The 9,525-nt window shown below is 42.8% G+C and overlaps 1 protein-coding gene across 1 annotated transcript in view; it reads left to right on the top strand.

The window, feature by feature from the left end:
• Positions 1 to 1,515: 1,515 nt before the first annotated feature.
• LOC126277921 (zinc finger CCCH domain-containing protein 13-like) overlaps positions 1,516 to 9,525 on the top strand; it is a 963,772-nt gene continuing 955,762 nt past the window's right edge. Inside the window, exon 1 of the mRNA XM_049977490.1 lies at positions 1,516 to 1,729. The gene's annotated coding sequence lies outside the window, so the exon portion shown is untranslated. The remainder of the gene's footprint in view (positions 1,730 to 9,525) is intronic.

The raw sequence follows: 9,525 nt of genomic DNA, 5'->3' as shown, positions 1-9,525 counted from the left end.
AGTGGTGACGAATAAGATGAAAACTAACTGGGTAAAGGAAACCATGGAAGACCTTAAAAATCTAAACATGTCCACAGAAGAAATATCAAACAGAGGAAAATACAGAGAAAAGTCAACAAACAGAAATTCGATGAAACACCAAAAGAGAAGAAAGCAGGAAAGAAGTGGACAGAAGAGAGTAAGAAGAAGCACAGTGAATTTATGAGAGGTTTTTGGGAAGAGAAAAGAAAGAGATAGAAAAAAGTGCCATGAATTTGAAATGTACCAATTTATGTACCATATTGTCATTGTGAATATTGATTGTGTTTTAACGCTCTCGTCAATGGGGAATTAACGATAATAATAATAATAGTAATAAAAATGGGGGTTCCTACTTAAAAAATGCAGTTGATGTCCGTTTGGCCTATGGCAGCGCCATCTAGCGGGCCAACCATAACGCCATCTGGTTTCCCCCTTCAAGCTAGACAAGTTTCGCTCTTTGTTGTTTCTTCGTTTGACGCTTATTTCGTGAGATGGCCTGGTCACTATCAATGGACCACCCTGTGTACGTCTCAGGGTCCTTAGGAAACCTATAAAGAGAGACATGAGGTGTCTTCTTGTTGTTGCTGCAATTTATTGCCGTACAGACGCTCCCGTTTCTAAAATACCATGGTACAAGACTAAGAAAATAACCAGTATTCGCTTTCGCTTTCACGATCGTGCCGAACTTAAACAGTTTTACTTAGTGGCCGCTTGGCGCGCTGCTGGCGCAGTAAGCAACAAAAATGAGGAGAAGTGTCGCCTCTGTTACGTTAGACCAGGGGTCTCCAAACTACGCCCGCGGGCCGAAACCGGCCCGAGAGAGTCAGCAAACGGGCCCGCGTTAGCTCGTCGGACATCCCCGGTATCCGGCCCGCCAAATATTTGATGTGGTCCCTATACTGCCAACAATTGAGTTTCGAGGCCTATCGCAACCAATACACCGCGACATTGGCTCTGCTACTCGCTACAAGACTACATAACTAAACTTATTGTTGCACCGCTTGAAATAAAAATGCGTTGACATGCTCTTCCTCTGTTACGTCTTGCAGTAATAGTGCTGCTAACAATGATTTTGAGATTTCGTTAACTTTGCAGGACGCGTTCGTGAAGAATGTGCAGTGACATACTTTTCTGTCTGTGAAATTCGCCAGAATAAAATACGCCAGAATTTCGGTCAGGTACGTCCACCAATCAAAATTATGCAATCAAATAAAAATCGCAGTTCGTTTCAGTGCTAACTATTCCCACAACCTTAGATTTTTTGCGATTTCATCTTTCCTTTAACCTTACATTAGGGTGATCGTGGTGTGCTGGGGTGTTTTAATCCCACTAGGTAGATCTTGGCCCTTATGACTTCGTGGAGGAGAGGCTCCTGCGTTAGACTGTGGCAGCACCACTCGCGGCCGCTGGACGATGTGGCTGGGCCGGCCCGGCGGGCGCCGTGATCGGATCGCCCACTCCAGTCCCTGAGCCGTGGTGGGGGCAGCAGCCGGGGACGGGCCTTGAGCAGCGCCGCGCCAGTCGCTGGAACGCCACGCCGCCAGCCGCACAGCAGCAGCCGCCGCCGCTGCACTCGAACCGACTCGAAATTCGACCGCGCGACCGCCTGCGTCCCGAAGAACGCTGCCCGACGCCGCGTCCTCCCTCCACCAACAGACAGCGCATTACACCCGGCGGCGCCACGACGCCTGCGGACGCCGAACGTGAGGTGAGTCGTCTGCAGTCCGGCCGACGCCGCTGCCCGCCTGCGTTGAATGGGCTGGCCGCCGTCCGCCGTAAACAAACCCCGCGCGCAACGACGCCGGCGACGATCGCTTCCGGTCAACACCGACGCAAAGGAAGGCCTCGACGCTTGTTCGTGACGTCACGTCAGCTAGGCACGGCGAACGCCAGGTCTGTTGCAGACATACTCATAATGGTGGTGTCTCCCTCTCTGACACAGTGAAAATGTGAAACTATTGGCGGTCGTTGACCAACACACATTGTTCTGAGAGATTTCTGCAATCAATTAATTGTGCAATTCATTACACTTGTTAACAAGTAGTGTACTCCTGAACTTAAATTTCCACATGTTTTAAGGATTGACATACAAAAACAACTTGATGGTCCAGCAGCAACAGAATTCCTGCTGCTTTACCTTATTTGTAAATCTGAGGAAGTTACGTTTGTACTGGATTGCTTTTACAAGAAACTGTGAACATATTGGTTCTCTTCTTTAGGCATCTTGGTTGACTATGGGATGAGTAGCACTGAATGTTAATCCAATATCTTGCGATTGTACACGTTGGGAGGGGGGGGGGGGGAGGGACAGAAGAAGAGGCAAAAGAGAGATACTTGTTTTATCAAATAATTTTTTTTCTTATAAAGTTTCTCCTTTCACTTGCAAGAGGGGAATATTTATCTTTTCTAAAGTGCATGTTTAAAAAAGTTTAAGCTCAGCAGTATTTTCGATGTATAAAACTATTTTGTTTCCTGTTTAGAATTCCTTTAGTTGAAAACTACTGTAATCTAATGACTGGCAACATTTGCACATTTACACATGTACATTAGTTCACATTTCCAGTGACGATGTCAAACGAAAATAAATAAATAAATAAAAGAAACGAGTTCATTGTAAGGGGGTTGGGGTAAGTTTCGATGACAAAATGGATCAAGTAAATATAGTTTCTTGAATGTAAAATTTCCGAAGCTTGCAATGGGGCAAAGCATCTTCTCATATTGAACTACGTTTGTTTCGACAGGATTCAGTAATACAGAACTATGATCTTCATTTGTACCTTTACGATAGTAAGAAAATCTTTCATCTAAATAAAACTGCAGAATCCAAAACAATAACAAACATTTTGTACAAAAATAAGAGATTTATAGTGATAAGCACGCCCAGGCGTTTCTGCCTGCAACAGACCTGGCGTTCGCCGTGCCTAGCTGACGTGACGTCACGAACTAGCGTCGAGGCCTTCCTTTCAGTAGGTGTTGTTTCGGTTGCCTTGTGCAGCACGGAGCATTATACCCTGCTCCACGGAGCATTTTACCTGGCTGACAGGAATTTCGTGTGGACCCCGGAGGAGTTTCATATGGATGCTTCCGGTCATTTGAACAGTGTCACGTCAAAACACCCTGTGTTATTTTACAATTAGCTTTCTGTTGAGGGCAACCCAGCTGAAGTAATTCACGTCTCTGAAGTAAACCGCTTTCAGCTGTATATGAACTTTAACTGGAAGATGATTTCAAATCACATCTTCGGGTGTTTATCCGTGAGTAACAGTTTTAAGCCGTGGTATGGGAAGCAGTGCGTAGGGGACCCAACCTTCTCAAAATAATGACCTTGTGGATAGCATCGGAAGTTCACTGAGGCTTTTTGCGCATGATGCTGTAGTATATCGATAGTTTGTATCAATGGAAAATTGTACTGAAATGCAGGAGGATCTGTAACGAATTGACGCATGGTGCGGGGAACGGCTATTGAATCTCAATGTAGACAAGTGTAATGTGCTGCCAATACATAGAAAGTGAGCTCCTTTATCATTTAGCTACAATATAGCAGGTCAGCCACGGGTAGTAGTTAATTCCATAAATTATCTGCGAGTAGGCTTTAGGAGTGATTTAAAATGGAATGACCATATAAAATTAATCGTCTGTAGAGCAGATGCCAGACTGAGATTCATCGGAAGAATCCTAAGGAAATGCAGCCCGAAAACAAAGGAAGTGGGTTACAGTACATTTGTTCGCCCACTGCTTGAATACTGCTCACCGGTTTAGGATCCGTGCCAGATAGGGTTGACAGAAGAGATAGAGAAGATACAACGGAGAGCAGCGCGCTTCGTTACAGGATCATTTAGTAATCGCGAAAGCGTTACGGAAATGATAGATAAACTCCAGTAGAAGACTGCAAGAGAGACGCTCAGTAGCTCGGTACGGGCTTTTGTTGAAGTTTCGAGAACATACCTTCACCGAGGAGTCAAGCATTATATTGCTCCCTCCTACCTACATCTCGCGAAGAGGCCATGAGGATAAAATCAGAGAAATTAGAGCGCACACAGAGGCATACCGACAACCTTTATTTCTACGAACAATACGAGACTGGAATATAAGGGAGGACCGATAGAGCTATTCAAAGTACCCTCCGTCACACACCGTCAGGTGGCTTACGGAGTATGGATGTAGATGTAGATTAATCTCTGTTGGTCCATTACGGCCAGGGGACATCGGCAGGTACGAACTTTTCAGCGTCAATAAACTTTACCAACAGCTGTACACTTTAAGATTTTATTTTATTCTGAAAGCAAGCAGTTTCGGCGATTCATTTTGCCACCTTCAGCCCCCTTCCGCTTATCTCAAATCAACGAACTTATCGTATAGCGCGATAAAACTATTGCTGTAATGTCTTCACGTGCAGCATGTGCACAATGATTGTAATTCTCGATATCCAGTTTTGTGGCGCTATACGACAAGCTTGTTGATTTGAAAACAGCGTTTGGGACCTGAAGATGGCAAAATGAATTGCCGAAACTGGTTGCTTTCAGAATAAAATAAAACATCTTAAAGTGTACGGCTGTTGGTAAAGTTTATTGACATTGAAAAGTTGTCAAAATAAAGTACCGTTACCCGCAAAAACCAGGGCGTCAAGGTTCAAAATGACCAGCTGAGAAATTGACGTGTTAAAAGCGCATCATCGGGGAGTAAATGTTTTACTAGTGTACGTACACCTGAAGATGTTTACTAATGTACGTACACCTGAAGATGTTCTTTAATATCGCGAAACCGGTCGCGTTCCCGTAAAAGTTCATATACAGCTGAAAGCGGCTTATTTCAGAAACATTTCGCGATTAATGATTTTACATATGTTTTTATCAGTGGCTGCTTAGACACAGTGTAGCAAAGATTAAAACCTGTGATTTGGCCATCTTAGCATATTACACAAATGTTCTCGTATTTATTTCGACGAATTTGGTTTCTGTAACCGAAGGTATATGTTTTGATGATGACTTGGGTTCTACTTAAGTCTAATGATTTATAGTACTAGTTACACTTGATAATGGCCTAAGGCCGAAATGTACTTTGCGAAATAAAACCTTTTGTTGAGTCAAATGGAGGTTACATATTTGAGAAAATTTCACAATTAGTTCAGTGCATCCAACGACCGTTTTGTGTAGGTATTCTCTTATACAATTAACAATCCAACATTATGTGGGGTGGGCCATTGGAAACATTAAGGTGGTCTTGCTTGTTTGTGATAATTATAGATACAAACACCACAGTCCACTGTCAATTTTTTCCACATGATTACTGGTACAGATACCAGAGCGCACTGCTGTTAAACATCCTTGGCATTGTTCATCGTTGATTTTGACCTATTGCGAAGACGTTTTCTAGTGAAGAAAGATTTATTTCCTTTAAAAATGTGATTCAAAGGTGATTATAATTTAATAATAAATGAGCCTGTTAATAACTTCAACACTGTTCAACCTGAAAAGAAGGCTGCCCACAATTTACAGAAACATTTTGAGAAATGTGGATCTGGAACGGATTGCCACAGGCCAAATGTGATGGATAGATGGTTACAGTTTAATAATAAATGAGTCGGTTAAAGATTTCAACACTGTTCAACTTACAATGAATGCTGTCTACGATTTACAGAAACTTTTGAGAAAAGTGGATCTGCAACGGATGGCCAAAGGGCAGACGAGGCATCAGGGAGTGAGAAGACTAATCCTAAAGTTTACAAGCGGTTATCCAGATCCCTAAAAGTCTACTCACAGGCCATCTCTCGAATAGGATATTTCTAGATCACCTGTGTGGAGAATTTTATGCAAAGTCAAAAAAATCTGTTTACAAACACTTTTGAGGACACTGATTCCAACTGACTGTCTAAAAAACTGTATTTAAGCGTCCCAGGTGGTCTGAAGAAATGTATCGGCAGAGATGGAAGACAACTAGAGAAGTAGTGTTATAAATAACGCTGTTGCTTCTATAAAGTGCTTAATTATTCCAAATTTCCAACTGTTTCTTTTGTATTCAATTGGGTTATGGTGAATAGACTTTCGACCCACCTTATATTATTGTGTTAATGTTTATTGCGGAACCTGCATTCACGTAGCTCACCATTCTAGCCTACCAATAGTTTTTTGTATAATATATCGGTCCACATCCGAGGGGTGGGGGGGGGGGGGGGGGGTTCACCGGGGGCCGAACCGCACGATGAGCCTGGATTCGGTGTGGGGCGCCGGTGGGGTGAGTGTCTAAACATTCTGCGTGGTGTCTGTTTGTTCTATATCGTGTCTCCCTACCACTTTCGCGCAACGACGCTCTGAGCGTGTTTTTTAGGGAATTGACTAGTTTGAATCTGGGACCTGTTGCTGGTAAGGAGACGCCAGACCACACATGACATGTAGAATTCAGAAGAGTTCAGTGAAACTAGCGATGATATAACCAAATACTTAATGATTTCAGCGTCAGTTCCACTGCACTCCCTGTAAAAGAATCTTAATACTAACTAAATTTAGTGGAAGGGGTTCAAGGCTTTCCTAATTTTTAGTTATCTGGTAAAATAACGTCAAAAAAGCAGTTAAGTTTACCATTGGAAATTTTATTCTACTCACAAAACATTGGTTATAAATTGCACTACTGACAAAAGGAAATGTTGTAATACAGGATGGTAAAAACCAACTGCGTTCAACAAAAATGTGAACGAATATTCCCTGAATGGGTTTCCAAGTTCTACAATGGATCGAAGGATGACCTATGGCATATCACATCTATAATCTTGGTTTAAATTAAGTTTCACAAGAGAGAAAACTATCAAAATGGTCTACAGTGACCCTCAATTATCTTCAGTTACTTATCTAATTTGTCGTAAATTACAGTGGCTGATGTGGCTTCTCAGTAACTATATAACAGAAAAATCATCGCGTTTCAGATTTTTACTTCAAGTGGCAAATGTAAACACCATGAGCTTTAATTGACGATCGACACTAGTTTTACGCAAAAAGGGGGTGTAACAGATGAGACTTCTGCAGTTCTGAGTGAAGCTTTATGCGCTGTTATGCGGCATCACGTGCATTCATTACCTTGTCGGTGTTCGTCAGGGGGCCGCGGGCAGCACAGCTCCGCTCACCTCGCCGACTCGGAAGTAACTCTCTCCTAACTTCTCCTTACTACAATTTACAAAAATTGGGTTATAAAAAAGGAACTATCTGGCAGTGTTTTTATCTGACCAATCAGGGTCTCGATGTTAACCTTAAGCTCCGCCTACAAAAATTCTGTCCAACCAATGAGAAACGTTACACTTTTCGAGGTGGGGCAATGTTATTAAAGTTTGCAAACGTAACAGAGACGCGAAAAAGTCTCACGCGAAAACTTGCGGGTGGTGTGGCCCTTTTAGCGTTATCATAAGATCTATACTGTTTTTCTGGAGGGCTTTAGCTTTTAACATGGGCTGGGGGGTGGTCCTTGACGTAACAGAGACGCGAAAAAGTCCCATGCTAAAACTTGCAGCTGGTGTTGTCCTAGTGGTTAGCTGGCGACGTGGGTGTCCAGTCCGTCCCTTATCGTAGGGTCTTCTAGCTTAACACGTTTCTGCTCTCGGCTTCTGTTCTCGTTTCTCCCTCAGATCTGCGTCTGTCTCACGGTGGGAACGTATGACATGCATTTAGGCATTCTTGTCTTAGTCTGTGGTATTCCATTTGCTCACTTGTTACTCATATTAATTTGGTTAATTTAATGTCACGATCTATTTGGAGCTATGTGACATACTAATGAATTTTCTTATCATGTCAGGGTTTTCATGGAAGGTGTTGGATTTGCCTGACACCTTACAGGTGGACTGTTGTGGCCTGTTGTGGGGTTGTGAACCACTGAGGGCTCTGGCGGGGATGAAGCCTATCAGTCGTTTCTAGGTCTCCAGTTCCATACAATACAATGATGTCCATAACAGCATCGTAGACGTTGTCAAGCGTAAATAATTATCACATTTATCATCTTGCGTCGGCCTTTGTGGCCGAGCTGTTCTAGGCGCTGCAGTCTGGAACTGGGCGACTGCTATGGTCGTAGGTTCGAATCCTGCCTCGGTCATGGATGTGTGTGATGTCCTTAGGTTAGTTAGGTTTAAGTAGTTCTAAGTTCTAGGGGACTGATGACGTCAGATGTTAAGTCCCACAGTGCTCAGAACAATTTTTATCATCTTGCACTGTCGTATTTGGAATCACTCACACTGAAAGAATTTGAAGCACACACGAAGACAAAGCTGAAACAGTCATTTTCCGATTCCATCAACCGAGCACAAGCGTTTCCTAACTTCGATCTGTAATAACTACATGAATGGGGCACAGAATAAAAGTATATTTGTTCTTAAACGGAACACTTATGTGGATAAAACTGCTGTGTACTAGGATTTGCTATACTATGTGGGTTGATATGTTTTCTAAAGACCGCAGTAAGCAATTTCTTACGAGAGCAAAACTTTATTTCTAAACATACTGTCCAATTATCTCAGTGCGTTTCGTTCGGTGAGATTCTTGTTATTCCCTTTCCTTAGCACAGCAGTTTGTTTCCATTGTTGCACAGTATTCATTTACAATACAGATAATCTATTTATTCGACGAAAATTTCTCACCTCAAAGCCATCTTTCGAGGTTCAGTAACAAAGAAAGCTACATTCGGGAGGATCTGCGAAAAGGTGTACGTGAGCAAGGATATATATATAGACTCCGACTCGTATAGCTTCGTCGTATAAACAGCTGATGTGTGTGAGCGGGCGAATTGTTCTGGCACAAGAGCGTTCTTTGGCACGTTAGTCTTGGTCGCTTCTGCATCGCCTCTTTATGCAAACGGCCTGGCATCCTGTCTTGGTGGTACTCTGAGTCTCCAAAATCAGTAACGGTCTCGTCTCCCGCTGACAAAAGCTTTCACCTTCCTTCCGGCGCACTTTCACCGCTGCAGAGACACTGTTTTGATTGCCGTTTCATTTCCGGATCTTAATTGTAGATCCACGTTTCATCGTCTGCGATTCATTGACGTTAACAGTATCTGGGATTGTAATTCAGCGTTTTCAAACACTCTTTTTAAAAGTCCTTTGTCGAGTGTATTTGTATTTTGTCATCAAACGTAACCGTACTCACTCACTGGAGCCTTTCACAAGTATCGTATCATTCAGAATATTGCGTTTGTACGAGAAGCCATATCATCTCTATCATTTCGAGAAACTTGATACGACAGTCTTCTGTTACGATGTGATGCATTTTATTGAGCATTTCTTCACATGAAACTTTACCTTGCTGCATGCATCACCTCAAATCTGCAATGTCCGTACCAACACCTTTACATTTCTTCATCCAGTTACAAACGACACCTCTCCTTGCAGTTCCACATGAAAATTCGGTAATCTAACTCGTACCTGAGGCATAGCCCACTTTTTAAACAAAAACGATGCGTCGGTGCACTCTACCCATCTTTATCCATCCATACGAAACATGTGACTCCGATCACTTAACACAGCTGACAACAAAC

The sequence above is a fragment of the Schistocerca gregaria genome, chromosome 6 (genome assembly GCF_023897955.1).
Source record: "Schistocerca gregaria isolate iqSchGreg1 chromosome 6, iqSchGreg1.2, whole genome shotgun sequence".
Classification (NCBI taxonomy): domain Eukaryota; kingdom Metazoa; phylum Arthropoda; class Insecta; order Orthoptera; family Acrididae; genus Schistocerca; species Schistocerca gregaria.
Note: the sequence above shows the minus strand (reverse complement) of the source record. Positions and strands in the feature narration are given on the sequence as shown.